The 24,171-nt window shown below is 31.4% G+C and overlaps 1 long non-coding RNA gene across 1 annotated transcript; it reads right to left on the bottom strand.

Annotated features, from left to right (window-relative positions):
* LOC143048484 (uncharacterized) lies at positions 1-21,971 on the bottom strand. Its single transcript, XR_012969863.1, has 3 exons — positions 21,771-21,971; positions 21,568-21,726; positions 1-50 (listed from the first exon to the last, which is right to left on the bottom strand). It is a non-coding gene; the product is annotated as an uncharacterized LOC143048484 (long non-coding RNA).
* Between the last annotated feature and the right edge of the window lie 2,200 nt (positions 21,972-24,171).

Here is a 24,171-nt window from a genome sequence, read left to right as displayed (position 1 = left end):
AAGTATTAAAACTTTACAACAGATTGATTTGAGCTTTAACAGTATAACACCTCAATAACGAAGACATAGATCAAATTGAAAAACTTAGCGAAGTTGACATAATCTTGAGAGGAAATCCTTTCAATGTTCTTGAAAAACATTACAGTTTTTAAAGTGGTTAGGTCAGACAAATCGAGTATCGGATATTTCGGATTTAACCTGTGTAACTGAAAAGGCTTCACGTAGATTAATGTCTGAAGTTATCTCCAAGCTGAAGACATTTGAGATGTCATGCAAAACTGAATTCTGGTTGCCGTTTGCTGTGTCTATAACCTCCATTGTCGGACTTGCCATAATATTAACCGTCGTATTCTTTCGATATAAACAGCTGTTGAATACTTTTTATTGCAATTTAAAATGAAAATGAGACATTATAAAGAATTGAACCATGAATATACTTATGATGCTTGTATATCCTATAGTCATACAGATTCGGAATGGATTAAACATTTCCATAATAAGGTCAGCGATATGGGCTTCGAATTATGTCTGGACGCCAAGGACTTCATTGCTGGTAACGGTATAGCAGAAAATGTAATCAATGCCATCGACTCAAGCAGAAAGGTTATATTCATTATAACTAACGATTTCCTAAAGAGTACTTGGGGCTCGTATGAAATGGAAAGACTCGCATGCATGCTTGGCCAAACGTTGACAACCTGCCATACAGTACGGAGGAAATATTTTATGAAAAGATGAAAAATGTCTCTCACAAAGAAGGAAGAAACTTTAATACATTATAGAAATTCATCTATATAGAGTGTTCGTCATCATTTCTGAACAAGACAAGTGTTTGAATTTCGAAACAAGTCTTTGATGAGTAGCAATTATATTTATATAGATGTTACAAGAGCAATGACACAAACGAGAGCAGAAAGAGGACAAACGCAGGCTTTGCCTATTTTTTAACCCTGTATGCTAACATTGCCTAGGTAAATTCTAAAATTGTTTGAATGGACATTGAACGACAAATCTATGTGACGTATAAAATTTTCTGACGTTAGACACACAATTCAATGAATGTGTTTGTAGATAGATGTTTTTGTGTTCTGTTAAATTGTTCCTTTTAAAATTGTTATACGATGATGACTGATGTACCCATATTTTGACTATTTTATTTATTGTGTCTGTTTAGTTAACGCATCAATGTAAATATAACGGATTTTGATTAGACTGTCACCAATGTGAGAGGGTTAGCGCTATAAAACCAGGTTTAATCCACCATTTTCTACATTTGAAAATGCCTGTACCAAGTCAGGAATATGACAGTTCTTGTCCATTCGTTTTTGATGCGTTTTGTTATTTGATTTAGCCATGTGATTGTGGACTTTCCGAATTGATTTTCCTCTAAGTTCAGTATTTTTGTGATGTTACTTTTTAAACTTGTATAGAAATGTTGTAATACTGAAAATACTACTTTGAAGATTATTAAGGAAGTTCGTTTGTCACATTTTGGAATTTTTGTCAGATTTTCGGAATCCTCTGGTTTCTTCTATAATTTGCCCATTGACCCTAATTTTTCTTTTTATAAATCTTATACATGTATGATGATAGACCATCTGTGAAAGTCTTATACAATTTTAATTATTTCCTTATAGTTTTTGAGATCTTTAACTTGTCAATGATAAAGCTATGAGAGGTCAAGAGAGAATTTTTTCTCGCCAAATGTAATGGCTCATATCTCGAAAACAAGCCATTGACCTATATATTTTTTTGTCCTTTTGATTCCTTTATTTATATCTATAAATATAAACTAGTGTTTTGAAAAGTTAATTATTTTGAAACTGAGAAGCGAACTCCCTTAAACGGTATATGTGTTTCTTACCGTATGCTTGTATGCTCTAAATCTTCTATCAAATGAATTGTTTTATTCATATTGATTGTAGGTTATGCATGTTCCAGTGAATAATTATTGATATTTCAGGAACACATGTTGTACTCACAGAATCTGTTTGTTTTGATGTTGTTTAACATAAGTGTATATTATTATCAGATAATTATCAATACTATAAACTGAACATACATTTTTTTATAGATTATATGGGTAAGTACATCATAAGTTAAGGGCAACATAATATTCGCGGTTCTTATATAGCAACAACTGTGGCTTTATTTTAGTACGATTTACAAAATAATAAAATACAACGCCAAGTATATGAATACATTTACATTTTATTTTGATATACCACCTATTCGTTCATCCGATCGTTTGCAGGTTAAATTTTTTGGTCAAGGTACTTTTATATGAAGTTGAAGTCCAATCATCTTCAAACTTGGTAGACGTGTGACCTATGATATAATCTTTCTAATTTTTAAGATTATCATAGAAACTGATAGTGAAAGTGGGGCATCCGTGAACAATGGACATATTCTTGTTCTCTAAGTTTTTGAATCACTTATCTGTTTGTATTCATTTAATTTGAAATACTATTCTCTTTCATGTCTTTTGACATTTATTTTATTTAAATATTATATCTTCTAAAATAAATTGTTGAGTTTATATGATTGTTTGTCCCCGTTAGTCAAACTCTGATATCAGTTATCCCGAGAATCAAAAAGGGACGAGTAAACAAAGTACTAGCTACTACAATTATTGGAAGATGTCGAAAACGACCCTCTGCTGTTACACGTGCATGTCTGTTACGGGTTTCAATTACTTCAACACGTTCCCATAACTTTCCTGCATTTACACGTCTATGTTGTGCACGAGCATTTGCAATTACAACTTTTGCTTAGGAGGGAAAGTATAATGACCCTAGTTATGAAATGTGTTGAAAATAATTTTCACTAGTGGGGGTTAAACCGCTTCTCTTCATTTATATAATCTTCTAATAATTTTAGTATTATCTAAATACATTTCATAGCGTCATGTGAATGACGTCACAACTTGAATAGTATTGTGTTAGGCTGAGTGCAATATTAAGAGTAAACGTGTTAATTACAACCACCATACGCGAGTACATAAAGCTGTATGCACAGTAAAAAAAATTATATTGCAAGAGACCAGAATTTGTAACTTTGACCAATTAATCACATTTCTGTATTTGTTTTGTTCATATGCAATTGAATTTAGAGTAGAAATAAGCAAAATTCGGAGATAATTTCATAACTGTAACAAATACTTTATAAGGAAAGGATGTGGCATGATTGCTAACGAGAAAACTATTTACCCTAATTCAAATTAATTGGATGTAATCAGTTATAGGCAACCATATGGCTTCAAAAATGAGAACAACTCATACCGTATGGTAGGATGGCCCTACCATGAATAATATGAAACAATTACATATATAAAAAAAACTAACAACCTATGAAAAAAAAAAAACATTTAACGAAACGTATGACACACATGAACCAATGAGCAAAGCCAAAAACGTGAACGAAAAACAAATACGTTCAAAACCCATCAACAAATGAAAACCACTGAATTACAGACTCCTGACTTGGAACAGGCACAGACATACAGAATGCGGCGGGGTTAAACATGTTAACGTCCCCTAACATGTGATAGTGGTGTAACAGTACACCATAAGAACGCATTATAAAAATCAGTTAAAAAAGTCTTACTCATCAGATTGATACAAAAAGAAATACATCTAACAAAATTACAGAGTGGCCGGGTACTTGTATATTCGAAACTACACAAAGGAAGTACTATATAAATGTACTCGCATTTACTGACACCTAGTTCAACACCACTAACAACTAATAAATAAAAATCCTGCATCAGTTCTCATCCAATGAAGTTATCGTAAAGACGTCATAAACAGTCAGAACGAACATGACCTTGTCTAATACCAACATACGGGTATCGACAGATTGAAGTTACGTCTTTTTGTCTCTTTGTTTTGTTCATGCCATGCGTTTGTGTGCTTGTACTTTTGATATATCCAATTGATAAGGGATTTTCCATCGAAATTGGTATTTTTGTATATAATTGTTTGTTTGAGATCATGAAGACTGAATTGTTGTTATCAAGAGAAAACATGCAAAATTGTTGTTTAATTCAATATATATATATATTAACACCTGACCCTCTACATGCCTCTCGTTTCATAAGCACTCCTGGTCTTTTAAATTTTGACCTTCAGCGATCTTGATGAAGTTAGACTCTGCGTGATCATCACCTAGGATGAATAGAATTTATAAATCGTCATTATCGTTCGTTCTTTAAATCCAATATATTGAAGTTAAACATTCCTATTTTTAATGGCTTAAATGCTCAGATTACAATTGTGTCATACGATATCATTCAAATGTAATTAGAGTATGAATGCGGAAGTTTGAAATAGAGAAACCTGTTTAAGAGTACATCAATGAAATGCAAGTGGGGGTAAACATTATATAAACAAGGAAGAATACTACGGTTGTTTTTTTATATGTCTTTTGATTGAGTTAAGCCAATAAGATTGATATGTTATATTTTTTCTTATAATGTTACACTATTGTTTTAGGTTAGGGAAAAGTTTTAGTTACATAAAACATCATATTGGTTTTAGTGTTTCCCTTTGGTCTTTAGGTTTTTATCCATCACAATCATATGACGTCATGTTTTTGTACAGATATCGTTTAACTCGATTGTGATCGGAGCTTAAAAAAGCAACTTTTTTTGTCCTACGTAATAACAGAAGGGCTTTAAACTCTATGCAAAGAACCGATTTATCATATAATGTCTATGAGGACGAGAATTCTGCGTGCAATACTTGCAATAACTGTAAGTAGAAGCGCTTATGACTCAAATCTTAAAATTATTACACGCGTTCGAGATTTAAGAACAAGGGACTAAATAGAACAGCAGAATATTGATGAAGCATAAGACTTGAAAACCAATAAGGCAATGAGATTATCCAAAAGTGTATGCTTTAGATCGCAACCACCAAAGGGCATAGCAGAACAGCAAACTTTATTAAATGAGCATATGGTGACCTATAGTTGTTACTGTTTGTGTCATTTGGTCTCTTGTGGACAGTTGTCTCATTGGCAATCATACCACATCTTCTTTTATATATATATATAGCAATCAAATGGCCTCAATAGACAAAATGAATTATAACTTGTTAACACACCGAAGAGCAAAAACAAAATGAATAAACAAATAAATGGAAGAGTAAGAATCATAACTCTTAACAAAATAAAAAAAAACACAGGACTTATACAGTTCAGCTAAACGAAATTCGGAGGCTAAATAGCATTTAAAGAGAGGGCTTAAATAAAACATCCTATGATGTAACTAGCTTTATAACATTGACACAGAACTTGTTAATTAAGTGATTGAGCACTATTATAAAAAAATATAACTTGAAAATGTAATCAAGTTTTTTTAATTGACATGAAAACAACAGTTCTATATAACTAGATTCCCTGCAGATTCTTCGTTCTGTTGGAGAGAAATCTTCAGCTTTTCATAAAAATGTTCTTCTGTATTGTATGACAGATTGTCATCGTTTGTTCATTGAATACAAATAATTTTAAACCAAATACTTTTTAGTATTTCTGGCATGTCGCTAACTTTAATCTTACCCTTTACAACAATGATAACCATGTCTTCTCTTCCTTTCTTGAAAGCATGCACACGAGTCATTTCCATTCCATACGATCCCCAAGTACTCTTTAGGAAATCGTGAGTAATAATGAATATCACCTTTCTGTTGGAATCGATTGTATTTTCTGCTATACTTTTACCACCAATAAAGCGTCCAGACATAATTCGAAGCCCATACTATTTACCTTGTCATGGAACTGTTTTATCCATACCGAATCTGTGTGACTATATGATATAAAAGCATCATAAGTATATCCCTGTTGCAATTCGTTCTAATTTTTCATTTTCATTTTGAATCTCAGTAAAAAATACTCAGTAGCATACTTGTATCGAAAGAATACGACGGTTAATATTATAATGTATGGCAAATATGATAATAGAGGTTATAGACACGGCAAACGGCATCCAAAACTTCGTTTTGCAGGAAATCTCAAATGTTTTTAGATTTGAAATAACTTTAGAAATAAACGTGAAAGATGCCGTATCAGTAACACATGTCACATCGAAAATATCGCGTTCTCGTTCTGACTTACCCAACCACTTTAAAACGTGTAGCGTTTTACAGGAACAGTGAAAGGGGTTTCCTTTCAAGAGACTTCTCCAAGCTTTTCAATTTGATTAATGTCATCGTCTACAAAGTGCGTCATACTGTTAAATGTTAAATCAATGAGATTTAGTATTTTAATACTTGAATGGCATTGAGGAAATACTCTAAGATTTTATGCGACATATTAAGGTATGACAACTGGTCAAACGGGTGCATACAGAATCTTTTTGGTAAAGTAGTTATTTTATTAGATGAGAGGTTTATATCTCGAATTCTTAGTGACTCGTTTAAAAAAGACCCAGCGTTAGCATTGTTTACAAATTCTTGTCCTTAAAGTGACCCACTTGCTTTCAGGGTCTGCAAATTTTTAAAACCATATAATAAATTGATTGACAATTTCGAGCATGTCCATCCAGACATATAAAAATATTCCACATTTAGAACTCCTCGAAAAATCCTACACATGCTCAGAAATCATTGTCCTTCAAACTTAGCAAAATACTTGGGGGCGCAAATAATCGTTTATATTTTTTTCTATGTAAAACTCTTCTAGAGATTTTGGTAAAATAACATTGATGCTGGAAGGTTCTGATCGTTAAGCATCTTTAGATATGCCGTAACGCTTATTATCTATAAATTCAATAACTTTCAATGGTTGAATGTTCTGAATATAGATAAATACAGTAGCTTGTTGGGCGAGTATGATGTTATTTTCTATTTCTAGATATTCAAGACATTTACTTGCAACAGAAAACCTTTGAAATGCATAAAAACCTATTGAAGTAATGTATAAATTGTGTAACGTCAGTCGTTTCAAACAGATTGGCCATAAGTACTTCATTTTGTTGAAATCAAAGTTAAATTGATTACTAAACATACTAAATGCTATTTCAATATTTGTCATGTTCCTTCCTTTTAAAACACCAAAAGATCTGAATATTTGATAAATTGGATTTGTAGGCAAATCATCACCTAACCATAATGTTATTGAATTTAATTTAGGAAAATGTTCAAAAAAATCCTCCGATATGAACGGCACCTTGCGTAAGTGCGAAGAAGTTATTGGCATTACGTTAATATCCTTGATGAATTGCACTTTTTTCGATTTAGGGAAAATCACCAAACGATTCAATTTACCTAATGTAGACCATTGCCCTGGAAATTGGAAATTTGGATATATGTCAAACGAGAGAGTCCTAAGTGACAGGAGTGTTGATAATTCTTTTATTTGGTCAGCCTGGTAGTCTTTCAGTTTATTGTTATCTATTGAAAAATATTCCAAACAATTCAGGTTGTCAAACACTCCACTGGTTAACATTGTCAATGAGTTTACGCCAAGATGTAGTTGTTGTAGACGTTGTAATCCATGAAAAGCCATTTTGTCGATTGTTTGTATCAGATTATTATCTAAGTGAAGCTCGGTAACGTTCTGAAAATCCTGAAAGTTAAATGCTCTGATTGTTGTTATCTTGTTTCTTCTAAAATTTCAGACTAGTCGCATGTGTTGGTTAGTTTCTTGGTATACTTCTCAGGGCTAAACAGCTACAATCAACAATAATGTTGTGAACGTTGCATTTTCTTTCATTTATATAACCATCACCTAAAAGGAGGAAAATATCAATCTTAGTTTGATATGTTTATAGATTTTTAATAATAGTTATGCACATAGTCTAATTGAAAACATAGTTCTACAATACATTGTAATGTAATAAAAAGATGAAATGTTATACTCTTTGTGAAAGGGTTAAGTCTATCATGTCTTTAATACAAATAGAAAAAAATAATAATAAATGGGTCCGTAAGCGCAAGAAATTCGTTACTTTATTCAAATATTTTTTGTAAATTTGTTGTCTTTTCTTCATCACAAATATGTTATTTTTTGTGATGAAATCTCAAAACCTCATGTGTTACGTTTAATTTGGAAAGATCATACACATAAAATAGCGAACTCCAAGGAAACTCAAAACTGAAAGTCCCTTATCAGAGTGCATGAAAATGAATAGTTTAAACACATCAAACGAGTGTATAATAACTATTATACTTGTATTCCTGACTTGTTACAGGCGTTTTATTAAGAACAAAATGGTGCGTTATACATGGTATTATAGCTAGCTAAACCTCTCACTTGAATGTTTCCTAGGAAAGCCAACAAGTATTTCAACGGCAATGTCTTACTTAATGACGAACAGTTACGGTTCTTTTCTATGCAGCTTGCCTAGTTCAATACATTAAAATATATTTATATGTTTATGTTGTTCGTGATATGTGAATAATGTTAACGTCATAAGAAAAAGTTAATTGCTAGGTGTGTTAAATGATTCGTGAAACTTCTATTATATTGGCTAGGGTTGCAACATACATGACAAAGTATTTTTTAAACGACATACTCCTGGGACATTATGAAACAGTGAGAATACAAAAATGTTCCAAAGACCTGTTAAAGTAAAAACAAACTGGGTCACTTCCCTCGTGAACAAAGTATACCACACAACTGACCTATCTATCGTAAATTCAAGTACTCCTAATTTTAAACTGAAAGACAAAGAGAAATAACTATTGTTAAAAAGATAAACAACTATTTTGTTATAGAAAGGGATACATTATCTGTGTAGAAATATACTCTGGCCCAAACAAAGAGTTATCTGATATTTTTGAATGTCATATATAAATGTTGATAAATGCTGTTTTAACAGACAAAACCTTTTGTAGAAATTCACTGTGCTTTTCGTCTAACCTATTTGTTCCACAATTCACAAAATGCAGACTTTATAAATTAGATTTATACTGAAGAAAAAGAGATACTAGCATTGTCCACTTACTTCAAGTTCCGCTATACATACTGTATTCTTTTTATAACAGAAAGTTTATTCCCGACAGTGAACATATTCATTTTAATCTGACTTCAAATAAAAGAGGGACGAAAGATACCAGAGGAACTGTCAAACTCATAAATCGACAATAAACTGACAACGCCATGGCTAAAAATGAAAAGGACAAACAGACAAACAATAGTACACAAAACACAACATAGAAAACTTAAGAATAAACAACACGAACCCCAACAAAAACTTGGGTTGATCTCAGGTGCTCCGTAAGGGAAAGCTCCTGCTCCACATGTGGCACCCGTCGTGTTGCTTATGAGATAACAAATCCGGTAAATAGTCTAATTCAGTAGGTCACATTTTTTATATCAATCAGCGTGTTTAGGGGACAATATCAGAATTTAGTTGACCGTTTTGCTAAAAGTGTAAAAGTTTAAATAAAGGATCCCACATATACTCGTAGTTATGTTTATATAAATATGTTTTAACACATATACAAATGGTGGACTATGTAGGTTGTATGTTAACTTAAGTTAACATTTGGGGGTATTAACAGATTGTTAATTGTGAACTATCTATTTTTATCCAGCAATAGTTGGTCATTTAAAATACATCTCTCTACATTCTGAGCCTGGATCTCCATCGTAAATTGTTGTTGCCTAAAATGCAGGTATTGAAACAAGGTAAATCAAAATTGATTTTTCCAGCGTATTTAGGGTACAATATCAGAATTTAGTTGACCTTTTTGATAAAAGTGTAAAAATTCAAATGCTGTTTATAAATCTAAGTCATTTGGATATCTTGGATAGTTTTTATAATTGCAATCGTCCCGCATACCCTGTTTTGAGACATGTACACACTGCATAACTCATCATAGATACCAGGATTGACATGTCATATCATATCTATAAAATTATTGTATTGAATATACTTCAATGTATATGAATTTATTTGAGAGGAGACCTATCCACTCATAGTGTTTTATGATTACATGAACATAAAAGTAAGTTAAAAAAGTTAGACATGATAAAGTACAGACTTTAATAAAGTCGTTATGTCAATAAAACGAGAACTTATTTTAATTCAAGTTTAGTTTGTAACTTTGTATGAATAGAAGTACGATATTATCAGAAGATTTAATTAACAATTACGTTTAAATTTTGTTTGTATTGTTATGTTTAATATTTAAGTCAAACGATAATTTCTAAATAAAACAGACAAAAATAACCTTTTTGTAAGTCTATCAAGATCTAAATATAAATAACTGTTATTATGATGATGTGAATGTTATTTTTTATTGGGTGCTGGCAGACTGCAATGAACAGATACTTATGTCAGTGTTTTGTTTGATATATAATACACATAATATAAATATCAACTTCCTGGTGTCTTATGTCTACCCAATGAAAAAGTATAATCTAAGGCTTTACACCCTCAAACATTAAATGTTTATCAAAATGAAACTATTAACTATAATTAAGTTGGAATCGTACCACAGATTAAACATGTTAAAGAAATATTGAAAGTTAAAAATCCCTTCCGTTACACTAGTATTTTACTGCTAAATTTGATAAGATCATTCTCGTTTTAAATTTGTCAAAAGTCTGATCAAGATCCTGCGATTTGAGGCAAGGATCTGAACATTCATTGTAAATACATTTATTTTATATATATTACAGTTCTGATTCAGTCGTTTCTCTTCAAATTCGTCTCTATTGTCACATTCGCAATCTTCCAGATTTCCCAAGATTTCTCCGGATCCTGCCAATTTCTCTAGACACCGTTTATGTAGCGTTTACTTTTATGCATTGGCTAGAGGTATAGGGGAAGGGTTGAGATCTCACAAACATGTTTAACCCCGCCGCATTTTTGCGCCTGTCCCAAGTCTGGAGCCTCTGGCCTTTGTAAGTCTAGTATTATTTTAACTTTCAGTTTCTTGTGTACAATTTGGAAATTAGTATGGCGTTCATTATCACTGAACTAGTATATATTTGTTATGGGGCCAGCTGAAAGACGCCTCCGGGTGTGGGTATTTCCCGATGCATTGAAGACCTGTTGGTGACCGTCTGCTGCTGTCTGCTCTATGGTCGGGTTGTTGTCTCTTTGGCACATTCCCCATTTTCATTCTCAATTTTTATTCACAAAAAAATGGAAAAAAAAATAAATTCTGCTAGCCCATTATTATGTCAACAAAAGGACACTGCGATCCGGTAGAAATAGAAGATATATATAAGGGAGCAGGTCAGTATGACACATTGAAGAGAGAGCTGAGAAAAGACTTCTCAAAAGCTTCCATTAACTAAAATTTGCTGCCCATATCACTGTACGATGAGTCCTGTCTCTATAGTCAAGCTCCGCATCACCAAATGAGAACTTGTTGGAGACCAGATTTTAATCCAGAACTGAAGTTTGCCTGAAACATGATCTGGCATCCGATTAATTTAAGTTGTAATAACGCATTTCCCAATCCACTATCAATAAATATGTTTAAGGTGGTATGGGAGTCTAAAATAAAAATGATAGAATTTGTTCATACTTTGCCAAAACGTTGTATCTATTGATAAATGTTGAAAAATATCATAAAAATGATAGGTCACCGCGCATTTTCTCAAGCTACAGGATGAGACAAAATGACACATTTTGTATGGATTATACAGAAAAAAAAACACCATTTTGTGATTAGAAACTAAACAAAATGATAGAATTGTTAAATACTTCAGGAAAAGATAGCTTTCAGACACTGCTTTGAGAATATCAAAAGAAAAGATAGGGTCATCGTACGTTTTTCCCGGCTAAAATACAAAATAGGTAAATTCCATACAGAATCCTTCAGAAAATGCACTTTTTTAGAGTTACCTCCCCTTAAAATGCAAATTTAAAAAAAAAAATAAAAACAACCAAAAATTATTAACATTTGCAAAAATATCAATATTTAGAAGTTATATTCTTATAAATTGGTACTTTTAAATGAAAATGTACATTAAACATCTGCATTCCTGCATCAAATTTTGCTAACTTGATGGAAAATCTGGACCTTTGATTCTCTGTTTTTTACAATCCAAGATGGAGAAAGACACCCATACCACCTTAAACTATCATTATTGACGTTGTCAAAGTACTAACCGTGTAACAGTGCAGGGAAAATAGAAATATTAACTCTGCAGCTGGATCTGTACATGTACCTTGGTACATAAGAATGATCAATCTTTGCCGTCCATATGATAAAATCTCTCACATCTTGTATAAAGTAAAATTAAATCAAAATAAAAAAACTCCGAGGAAAATTCAGAAATGAAAGTATAAATATGTGTTAGGTTTTGTATTCTTTACATTCATGTTCAATTATAATTATACAAGATTAAACTTATACTATAGTAGTTGAAATAGGAAAACAAGTTAATTTTTTTTTATACGAATGACACAAATTACCAATCAGAACAATCGGCTGTGCTTAACTGACCTCTACGGACAATTTCTGATGAATTTGTTGGTCACAAGTGTTAACCTTGATAATTTATATATTCTTGAATTTTTTATCGCCTGATCTAATGTTCAGCCTTTTCCAAAATATGTGGTGCTTCGCTTCTATTCCATTGAAATCCACCTTTAAAACCTTTAATCGTTTACATAACATATCAATAAGTCATTAGATAACATGCATGTCGTCTACGCGGTCTTTATACATGGTATGTTTTGGGGGTTTCCATTTTTGTTCAGGTTCCCGCATATTTTCCCGCACTTTATCATGACGTCGTTTGTTTGAGTTATGAACATCGTGAAACCCTTTATCATTCCACGTTGTATATTTCTTTGGCAAAAGCTAAATTTCAATTGAATCATCAGGATCAACATTTTGTCGTTAAGAAATAATTTCAATGACGAAGTATGATTTCATTGGCATTTCGAGAAATTTAAACACATCTATGGAATAGACGTGAGCCGATGTGAAAGACATTTACTTGTATCGCTTTAACGTAAAGCTGAGACATTTGATACTAAAGACCAATATCAATTCAACCTACATTGTGACTTTAATCAAATCATGCTCCATTCTAAAATCACTATTCGCTGATCTAGTGAAATTTTCTTATTTTCATTTCTTTCAACTCCTTGGTATTTAAAAGTTTCTTGTTTTCAACTTTTAGATTATCTTGCATGATGTGACAATGCAATACATACAATTGGACCCCCATTAGAAGGTTTTCTATTAGTGAAAACGATTACAATTTTTCTGTCAGAACTATTATATATGAAAACTATTTGGTTCACCATATTCATAATATATGCATCAGATTTCGATTCTGAAACTAAACAAAAACTTGACTATGCAATTTCTTTTTGCTTTTGATATTATAAATGAATATAGTAAAAATACAGTTCAATCGAATAGCACTGATAAGCTATCCTCGTCGTTTCTCCAAATATGATTGTTCTGTAATGATGACATCTTACATGTCAGAAAACTGTTTATTTTTACGAGTACAAAGTCAACGTAAACTAAGCTTATACTCTTAAAGAACATAGACACCAATATAAGAAAATGGCGAAATTGTTTCAATGGGTTCATAACGGTACCAACGATTCTTACCAAATAAATTCTCATTTCGACAAGTTATTTAGTGATATTGAACAAACAAATACTAATACAAACATGAAACACAAAACCTATTTTCGAAAAAAGATAGTTTTCATTAATTCAATAGTTTTAAAATAAATTATTCAAAAATACTAGGCATAAAAGTTCGGATGCAAGAGGCCTGTTTCGTATTCATTCGAATCATCAACTACCATGCATGATCAGAAGGCAAAGTCAAATTCAGTTGAAAATTACATAAACCCCCAAAATCCAAATTATGCCAATGATTTAGGCATTATTTACTTCGAAGTACACAAACTAAGCCCATGTGACCCCTGGATCAAATTTCCACTAATATTAGCATCGATCGAGTGGTTTTGAAAAACTCATTAAAGCCATTAATTTATAAAATGCGTGGTCCAATTGTGTAAACAGTGTGAACAGAATGAGTATAGTCACTTGAATATGCAAAACACTGTGGATATTCTTTTTGTTGGTACCGGTAGTAGAATGTTTTTTCAACGTGTTATTCAATGTGGTTTTTTTTTAAATACTAACAATCATAAGTATAAAGACAATAAATTTTCAACCTTCACTATGTCTTGCACTATATGTGCGTAATGGGTTTTTTCTTTTGAGAAATAGAAATCATAGATATAACAAGTTTTATACTTTGCACGATTATGCAGGAAAAATTTCAAATTAACTAAATTCAACCTTACATGATAAGTGAAGTTTTTCAATCTTTGAATACCATGAATGAACAGTGTCTCCGATAACGTATCATTTTAACTTTTAATATTATGTTCATATTAATACAGACAGCATGCATCTACATTGAGTAACAATAAGTTTTATTACACACCAGGAAGCTGAGTCTCATTTTACATGTTTAGAGGTGTATAACAATAAATGATTAGATATCTAGTCTTTGTGGCATTCTTACGAAAGTATTAGAAAGTGTTAACAGAAACACGAACATTATGAAATTCCTGATTCTTTATATATTGATGGCCGTACACGAGGGTAAGTTAGATTTCTCTTTTTAGTTTAATTTGTGTATACAATGTTTCGATTATTACGAGTTTATTTCGTCATCTCTACTTTTTAAATAAAGGCAACAGTAGTATACCGCTGTTCAAAACTCATAAATCCATGGACAAAAAACAAAATCGGGGTAACAAACTAAAACCGAGGGAAACGCATTAAATATAACAGGAGAACAACGACACAACACCGAAACGCAACACACACAGAAACGGACCAAGCATTATAAAATACTTCATATATGGTATTTTGTGATTGCTGCAGAACAGCAAATTGTTTTGTAACACTGAGCGTGAATCAAGCTTGTTCAAAAGACAATTTTAAGAATTAGTCGTAAATGTACGACTAAGCTAGTGTAGATCAAGCATAACAAAAACATGAACATCATATAAACTTATATAGAGGTATAAACTTTGGCATATTTACATCCTTTCTAAAAGATTAGTTTCTGTTTGTTTTGAATATGATTTAACATAAAATTAAAACACTAGAAGACTTGTTCCTAGAAAATTTAAATGAGTGAGAAATCAAAAACCTTAGCTTGATACAAAGCATGTTCTGTTTTCTGCTGCAAATGCATAAATTGTCAAGATATAAAACACTAATCGTGACTTGTCCACAGTTTAATTATAATGAAAGATACGTATCAAAATATACAAGTTTTATAGTGTGAAAATGCTCCAATTTAAAGGTTATATTTGAGATATATAGACATTAAACGATTGAAAAAAAGCTAAGTTAATGTTATCAAAACATAAGTATATAATTGAGAAGTTCAAATCATGAATTAAGTCACAGGTTCCAGTCATTCATATGTTGCCACATTCAGGAAACTACCAAAATGTATCAGAGACATTAGAGTATGTATATGGTAGCAACCTGGATCTCTAAGTATCAAGATAAAAGAGATACAACTTTGAAATGAGAAGGTTTTGTCTTATCTATAATACTAAAATAACGAGGTCCAATTTGTCAGCCGTCATCAGGTAAAAACGACAAATCAGAGAATTCAATTTTATATATAGCCAATATAGGACAATGGTGTTGATTAAAAATTACACCACTCCAGACCCATTTGTTTTCCACATAATTAATATTGCCAATAATTAACAAGTTCCGGGTCGATCCGATACCGATACCAATAGTATATTCACCTGTTACCTTATCTGTACGTTCCGCATCTGACAGGCGCACCACCAAACGGTGTAATTCGGATTTTGCTATATACACGGGTCATAATCACAGGGTTGACACTACTAAATTCAATCATTGTCAAATTGTTCCCTATTGTAGTATTTTAATCAGTAAGACTTTTTAAGATGACAATACGAATACTAAAATTTTGGACTTAAAATAAGGCGTATAGGTACAGTTTTCAGTTTGTTAGCGGGAATGACGTAAATCAGCGAATCAAAGAATTCTTTATTTATAACCTAAAATAGGACAATGCTGTTGATAAAAAAAATACTCCATTCCAGGACCTTTTGTTTTCCAAATAATGAATATTACCAATAATTGATAAGTTCCAGGTCGACGGGTTCAAACAGAAAGATCGTGAAAGCAGAGAAAACTGTGCGTCTCATAATCGGCATGACTTTTTCAGATGACAAACCCAATACTAAGATAAGGCTTACGCATAGTTATATACTTTTATTCAGTCACGGACGCGCGATATTACGGGTGTGTTCTAGTTTATATAGAAAAATACAAGCCGGCAGGTGGTGTGGCGCACAAAGAATAATCGTCCGAAAACTTCTTATCTGTTCCAATATCAATCCACTTGTTCCCGATCAAAAGTTCAACCAATTTGAATAAAATCAACTTTGTATTTGTTTTTGGAATCAGTTTTGTACTTCACAAAGAAGCTTTTTTCTTTACAAAAAGAGATATAAGTTGCTACAATAGCCATGTTTTGAAGAAGAAGAAAAAACCAGAAATATTGTCGTTATTAAAATACATGGGTTATAGAAATGTTTAGCTTGGATAAATTAAAAAAAATATGATACAACTGCTTAACGTAAAAGATTATCTCCCTACCTGATTAACACTGCTGATTAAATATGTTGGTCATCTTGAGATTTAAATACACAAAGACAGAAAACTCAAGGATATATTTATAACATATGAAATAATCTGGCGGTATAATCTAGATTTTCACTCTCGGTTTGGATTCCTAGTTCTTTCTGTATACATTGGAAATAAGTATGTGTTCTCTTTAAAGTATATCATGCTTTGTCTTATAGGACAATAACTGTTTGTTGTGACACTTATTTTTAATATGAAATGATTTCCTTGTTCTTGCTTGGGAAGATTTAACTATAAAAAGATGAAGGGGGTACAGTTGAATATACATCCAATCCGAATGGAATGTTCTGGACTTTGAAACATTTTAGAATCGTGTATAATTACCTGTTAAAACAATGTAACAGTATGTACACAATTGGTGAGTATCAGAAAATGGTAAAAAGTCATTTGACATAATGATGTCTTAATATAAGTAGATACACTTGCTGGAAATGTGAAAATAACGATTGAAGCTTTAATGTTTCTCCTGGACAATATATATGTACCTTTCGACGATAAAGTGTATCGAATGTTAGTATGTATTTCTATGGGCAGGAAATGTGGCCCTCTGATAGCATATTAATTCTTGTATTGCTATGAATCTCAGTTTCTGTCAAAAATCAATAAAAACAGGTCATTGTTACATTTGGTATATACATTCAACAATACCTATCGTTATCTTGATGACATTTGTTCGTTAGATAATCCAGAGTTCTCTAAATATACTTCCGAAATTTAACCCAAGGAAAGTTCCTTAAATAAATAATACACAAATAGCAGTTTTTCCCTGTATTGATTTAGATTTTTCAATATGAAAGAAACGACTCCATATTAAAATTTAGGAAAAAGAGACGATTTTTGTTCTGGTTTTTTTTATTAATTTTTCGTTTTTGTAGACGACGATATTCCTTTGATTTCTTCTTGCAGTGTTTATTTTTGTTCGTTATGTCCGTTTGTGTAGTAGTAGTAGTGAAATCATAGATTTTAACAAACGTAATCACTACATCACTAGCAAATCATTAAGTCAGGGAATGCGGGTCATACATTTATTAAACTTTTACTAAATTCTTTTAAAAAATATGAGTATTTGATAACAGACGTTTGGTGTACCTATAGAAAAATAGTCGCAAAGTATAAAAAAACAGTATGCAATTCGAAGTTTGTTGAAGAGACTCGTCGGCCAAACGTAACCCACATATATGCTATCAAGTAATCTTCTGAATTATAGTGTTGCAATCAGATTGTTTTAAAAAAAACCTATAGTTTATAATTTCTAAGAAACAGATAAAAGAGGGTAACAAAATCCTTTTTCTATAGTATGTATTTTAAAATATTACTAATACAATGGTAATTATTGGACAAATACTTAGCAACACGCGTTTGAAGATACATTGATATAGGAAGATGAGGTTTGAGTTTCAATGAGAGAACTCTCCATCAAAGTAACAATTTATAAAAGTAAACCATTATAGGTTAAGGTACGGTCTTCAACACGGAGCCTTGGCTCACACCGAACAACAAGCTATAAAGGGCCCCCAAAAAACTACTAGTGTTAAACATTCAAACGGGAAAATCAACGGTCTTATCTATGTAAAAACTAGAAACAAGAAACACTAATGACCCACATAACCAGACAACAACTACTGACCAAGATTGCGTACAGACCTGTTTTTCTGTATCAACGACCTCTACCACTTGACCAAATCGAAGGATGTTTATAATATTGTTTGCTGATGTAAATTATGTTGTTGAACTATGAGGTGAATTATAATCTGCACATACATATCATTTTTTGCAGTTACATGTTACAGTACGGAGACGAAATGCAAAGTGCAAAATACAATGGTTGATTGCAGACATTTGACTATGACCATAGTACCTAGTAACCTACCAGTTTCCACAACTAGCATCGATTTAAGTAGAAACAGCATACAAATAGTTCTTGGTTTTACATTTCAGTATTTTAAAGATCTAACCGAACTTGATCTTAGTTATAATTTGATACAATCTAGTAACAAGAATGCTTTCCATGGGTTGCATAGCTTACAAAGTTTACACCTGGAGCACAATGTCTTACAAGTGTTACCAATTGGAATGTTTGAAAACCTGGTTTGTTTGCAGCATCTTTGGATTAATAACAATAAACTACAAAATAATCAGGATGAACAAATGACGGAGACATCCAAGATCTCATCACTAAGGAGCCTTTATTTTGAGATATATCCAGATTTCAAGTTTCCCAGCGAATGGTCAACATTAAGCAATTTAACTCACCTGGAGATTTTTGCTAGATCGGCAAAAGTGAAATTCAACAAGGAGATGTTTACTCATATTAAGAAAATACCAATAACTTTTTTGCACTTGGATAAGGTGCCGTCCATATCGGAGGATTTTTTTGAACACTTTCCTAAATTAGATTCAATATCATTATGGCTAGGTGACGATTTACCTAAAAATCCAATTGATCAAGTATTCAGATCTTTTGGGGTATTAAAAAGTAAGAACATAACAAATATTGAAATTGCACATAATAAGTTTAATAATGGGTTTACTTTAAATCAAAAGAGACTGAAGTATTTATGGTCAATTTGCTTGAAACGACTGACATTGTATGATTTAGATATTAAAGCCATAACCATATATGCAATGCAATTATTTTCTGTTCGAAGCACATGTCTTGAGTACTTAGAGATTTCAAAAAATCTCTTGATGTACCGAGGGGTTACCATTTTTTCCTTTTTGCAGAACTTCAAAAAATTAAAGGTTTTGAAAATTAAAAGCAATCGGCGTCATTCTAGAAGAAAACGCTCAAAACCATTAGGATTATATACACTTACTGTCGTGTTGCCAAAAACTATTGAAGAGCTGTATATGGAAGATACCATTTCAAGCGATATGGTCAATATTAGTTTTGTAAACGGTCATAATCTTCGTGTGTTGAGCTTGAAGGACAATTATATCCGGACTTGCGCAGGAAGTTTTACAGGACTTATAAATGTAGAGTATTTCGATATGTCTGGATGGACATGCAAAAAGCTGTCAATAAATTTGCTATTTGGTTTCCCAAATTTGAAGACATTGAAAGCTAGTTGGTCACGTCTAGGAAAAGGATTTGTAAATATTGCTGGAGCTGGGTCTTTCTTGAGTAAGAATCTGAGATTGCAAGATGTTAATCTTTCGTCCAATAGAATGGACAGAATACCAAATGGATTTTTATGCGCCAATTTGAACACTTATCATCAGTTAACATGTCTGATAACAATCTCACAGCATTTCCGAAGTTTCATGCAAGTATACACGCTTTACAAATAATTGATTTGAGCTTTACAGTGACTTGACTGATAGTGTTGCTATCCAACAATTGCAATTCATTCAAAATTTTGACCAAATTGCAATTTGTTTTATTAAACCAAATTGTTCAACTGGTCAGAAATTTGAACAAATTGTTCAGTCAAAATGTGAAAGTGCAAGGTGATAAAATAAATCATACTTACAATCCTATAAGACTTTAACTCCACTGTGTTGATGTTATTTTTAAATTAGTTTATCAATCTGTATAGTTATATATAGCTATTACCATACTAAAGGTGAACTGTTTTATTTGTAATTGCTATAAAAATGTCCTAACTAAGCTTTTATATAGTTTTTCTTTCAAAATGTATTCTATATTCATAAGAATCACACAGTATATGAATAAAAACATCATATTCAGTAAGATAATTTGTAAAATTGCAATATATTTGTAGGAAGGGGAGATAATCTTTTTTGGTTTCAAAAAGTCTTTATTCAAAAGAATAGTATTTTAGGTTATTTCCCAAAGGAAACTTATCAATAGCATATTGTTATTTCACATATAGTTTACTGAATATATGATGTATTATTTTAAATGATATATGATTCTTATAAATATAAAATCCTTTTCGAAAGAAAAACTATATAAAAGCTTAGTTTGGACATTTTTATAGCAATTCAAAATAAAATAGTTGACCTTTAGTATGGTAATGGCTATAATATAACATATATGATATAATATAATTATACCAATTGCAACTCATTCAAAATTTTGACCAAATTGCAATTTGTTTTATTAATCCAAATTGTTCAGCTGGTCAAAAATTTGAACAAATTGTTCAGTCAAAATGTGAAAGTGCAAGGTGATAAAATAAAATATACTTACAATCCTATAAGCCTTTAACTCCACTGTATTGATATATTATATCATATATGTTATATTATAGCCATTACCATACTAAAGGTCAACTATTTTATTTTGAATTGCTATAAAAATGTCCAAACTAAGCTTTTATATAGTTTTTCTTTCGAAAAGGATTTTATATTTATAAGATTCATATATCATTTAAAATAATACATCATATATTCAGTAAACTATATGTGAAATAACAATATGCTATTGATAAGTTTCCTTGGGAAAATAACCTAAAATACTATTCTTTTGAATAAAGACTTTTTGAAACCAAAAAAGATTATCTCCCCTTCCTACAAATATATTGCAATTTTACAAATTATTTTACTGAATATGATGTTTTTATTCATATACTGTGTGATTCTTATGAATATAGAATACATTTTGAAAGAAAAACTATATAAAAGCTTAGTTTGGACATTTTTATAGCAATTACAAATAAAACAGTTCACCTTTAGTATGGTAATAGCTATATATACCTATACAGATTGATAAACTAATTTAAAAATAACATCAACACAGTGGAGTTAAAGTCTTATAGGATTGTAAGTATGATTTATTTTATCACCTTGCACTTTCACATTTTGACTGAACAATTTGTTCAAATTTCTGACCAGTTGAACAATTTGGTTTAATAAAACAAATTGCAATTTGGTCAAAATTTTGAATGAATTGCAATTGTTGGATAGCAACACTATCAGTCAAGTCACTGTAACAGTATAACACACCTCAACAACGAAGACATTGAACAAGTTGAAAACCTTGGTGAGGTTGACATATTCTTGAGAGGAAATCCCTTTCAATGCTCCTGTAAAACTTTACAGTTTTTAAAGTGGTTAGGTCAGACAAACCGAGTATCGGATATTTCGGATTTAACCTGTGTAACTGAAAAGGCTTCACGTAGATTTATATCTGAAGTTATTTCCAACCTGAAGACATTTGAGATTTCCTGCAAAACGAAATTCTGGTTGCCGTTTGCCGTGTCTATAACCTCCATTATCATATTTGCCATAATATTAACCGTTGTATTCTTTCGATATAAATATGCTGTTGAGTACTTTTTATTGAGATTTAAAATGAAAATGAAAAATTATAAAGAATTGACACAGGAATATACTTATGATGCTTTTATATCCTATAGTCATAAAGATTTGGAATGGATTAAACAGTTCCATGACAAGGTAAACAGTATGGGATTTGAATTATGTCTGGACGCCAAAGACTTTATTGTTGGTAACGGTATTGCAGAAAACGTTATAAATGCTATCGATTCCAGTAGAAAGGTTATATTCATTATAACTCACGATTTCTTAAAGAGTGAATGGGGATCGTATGAAATGCAAATGACTCGTAAGCATGCATTTCATAAGGGAAGAAAAGACATGGTGATTGTTGTTGTAAAGGATGAGATAAAGGTATCCGATATGCCGGCAGTATTAAAGAGTATGTGGTTTAAGATAACATGTATTCAGTGGCCAAATGGTGACAACCTGCCATACAATACGGAGGAAATATTTTATGAAAAGATGAAAATGTCTCTCCAAAAGAATGAAGAAAGTACTTTACTGTATTCTAGAAATACAGTTGTATAGAGCGTTTTCCGTCATTTCCTAGAAATATTAATAATAAAATTGCGAACTATTGATTTGGTGAGTAGCAAATAGATGTGATAAGAACAATCACACAAGAGAGAGCAGAAAGTGGACACACGCAGGATAAGAATTATATATAAATAGTCATATTCACATTATTACTTTGTAGTTTTATTAACAGTTGATATGTTGCCGGACCGTTTTCTTGTATGTTCTAAAGCGTCTATCAATTTTGTATTCATATTAATTGTGCTATAAATCGTCTTTATATTTTGCAAGGTCAAACTTTTATAATCTATTTGTTTGAATGTTGTTTAGCATTAATGTGTATTATTATCAGATAATTATTATTACTAACTGAACATGAAAATGTAATAGGTTATTATGGATAAGTACATCATATATTGAAGTCTATTATAGTATTCGCGTAGGATAGACTATATTGATAAGTGGCGTTTGGGGTAGATGGGGTAATTTTTATCCATAGATTTTTTATATTTTTGCAGGAAAACTTATTAGTGATATATACTCTGAAATTATCAAATAAAAAAGTGGGGTCACCAGTGTTCCAAGCTCAAAATTTTGATTTGAAAATTTAAGGCAAAATGGACATTTTGACACAAACTTCGTATAGGCTATATAGGAAAAAACGTTATTTGATACATTATTTGAATAAAAAGTTGCATTTCCAATCCATAGAATTTCTTATTCTTTTGTTTTTGAATTCTCCAAACACTAGTTTAAAAGTTAAGATAAAAAATGGAAGGTCACCGTCCATATAAGAAAGATACAAGCTAATTTTGACAAGAAAATAGATAAAAAAAGGGAGTTAACTATAAGTTCATGAATTAAATAATTTTGAAAATTATATTTTTTTCTTGTTCAGATTTTTTATTTGTTTCTTTAGATACATCAATGGTAATTGGTATGTAGTGTTAAGTATTAAAAGGGTGAGTTGTGTACCACCAAGCCCATATTTTTTACTTGACTTTTGACATCAAAGTCAAATTATTGAAACCTATCTAAGTGTTATATTATGAACTTGTAGTTAATTGTCCGAGCCGTAATACTTTTGTTTTTTGAGATAAATCGATGATGTATTGTATGTTTTTGTAAAACCATGGAACAGCTTATTGTATACCATCAGGAAAGCTAGCAATTCAGCCTTGACCTTTGGCTTCAAGGATAAATGATTGACATTTCAAGTATGCATGATTGACTGGATGTCGAAAATTTTGTTTTCATTGTTATACAGATTAATAAGAAGTTTGTTAAGTACGTGTAAAATCAAAGGAGGGTAGGTCACGTATAAGGATTGCAGTGTGACTTGACCTCTGAACCCAAGGTCAATAATTGATACTTTGTAAATGTGAAGCTAGAACTTGTATTGTATTTTTACAAAATAAATTTTTGGTAATTGTCCTTTTAAGGAGAAAAGTGAACGCATTATCAAAACCGAAGACAACCATCTTACTCCAGATTGTGTAATGACATTTAAATGTGCAATTTGTGGGTGATTCCAGGTTTTACATTGCACTTATCCAGTTTCTTATCAATTGTTAGACGAAATTCCGAACATTCTTCATCACTCCTTCAACAACATCAAAAAGGGGGACTTAAGATCTATATTGAAAAGATCGTTTCGAAATGGAAAAAAGGACAAGTTTGTTTCTTGAGTAACAGCAACAGACTTTGGAACACTGGATAAGTTTGGATATGTATCCTTCAGTCAGCACTT

The sequence above is a fragment of the Mytilus galloprovincialis genome, chromosome 10, assembly GCF_965363235.1.
Source record: "Mytilus galloprovincialis chromosome 10, xbMytGall1.hap1.1, whole genome shotgun sequence".
NCBI lineage: Eukaryota > Metazoa > Mollusca > Bivalvia > Mytilida > Mytilidae > Mytilus > Mytilus galloprovincialis.
Note: the sequence above shows the minus strand (reverse complement) of the source record. Positions and strands in the feature narration are given on the sequence as shown.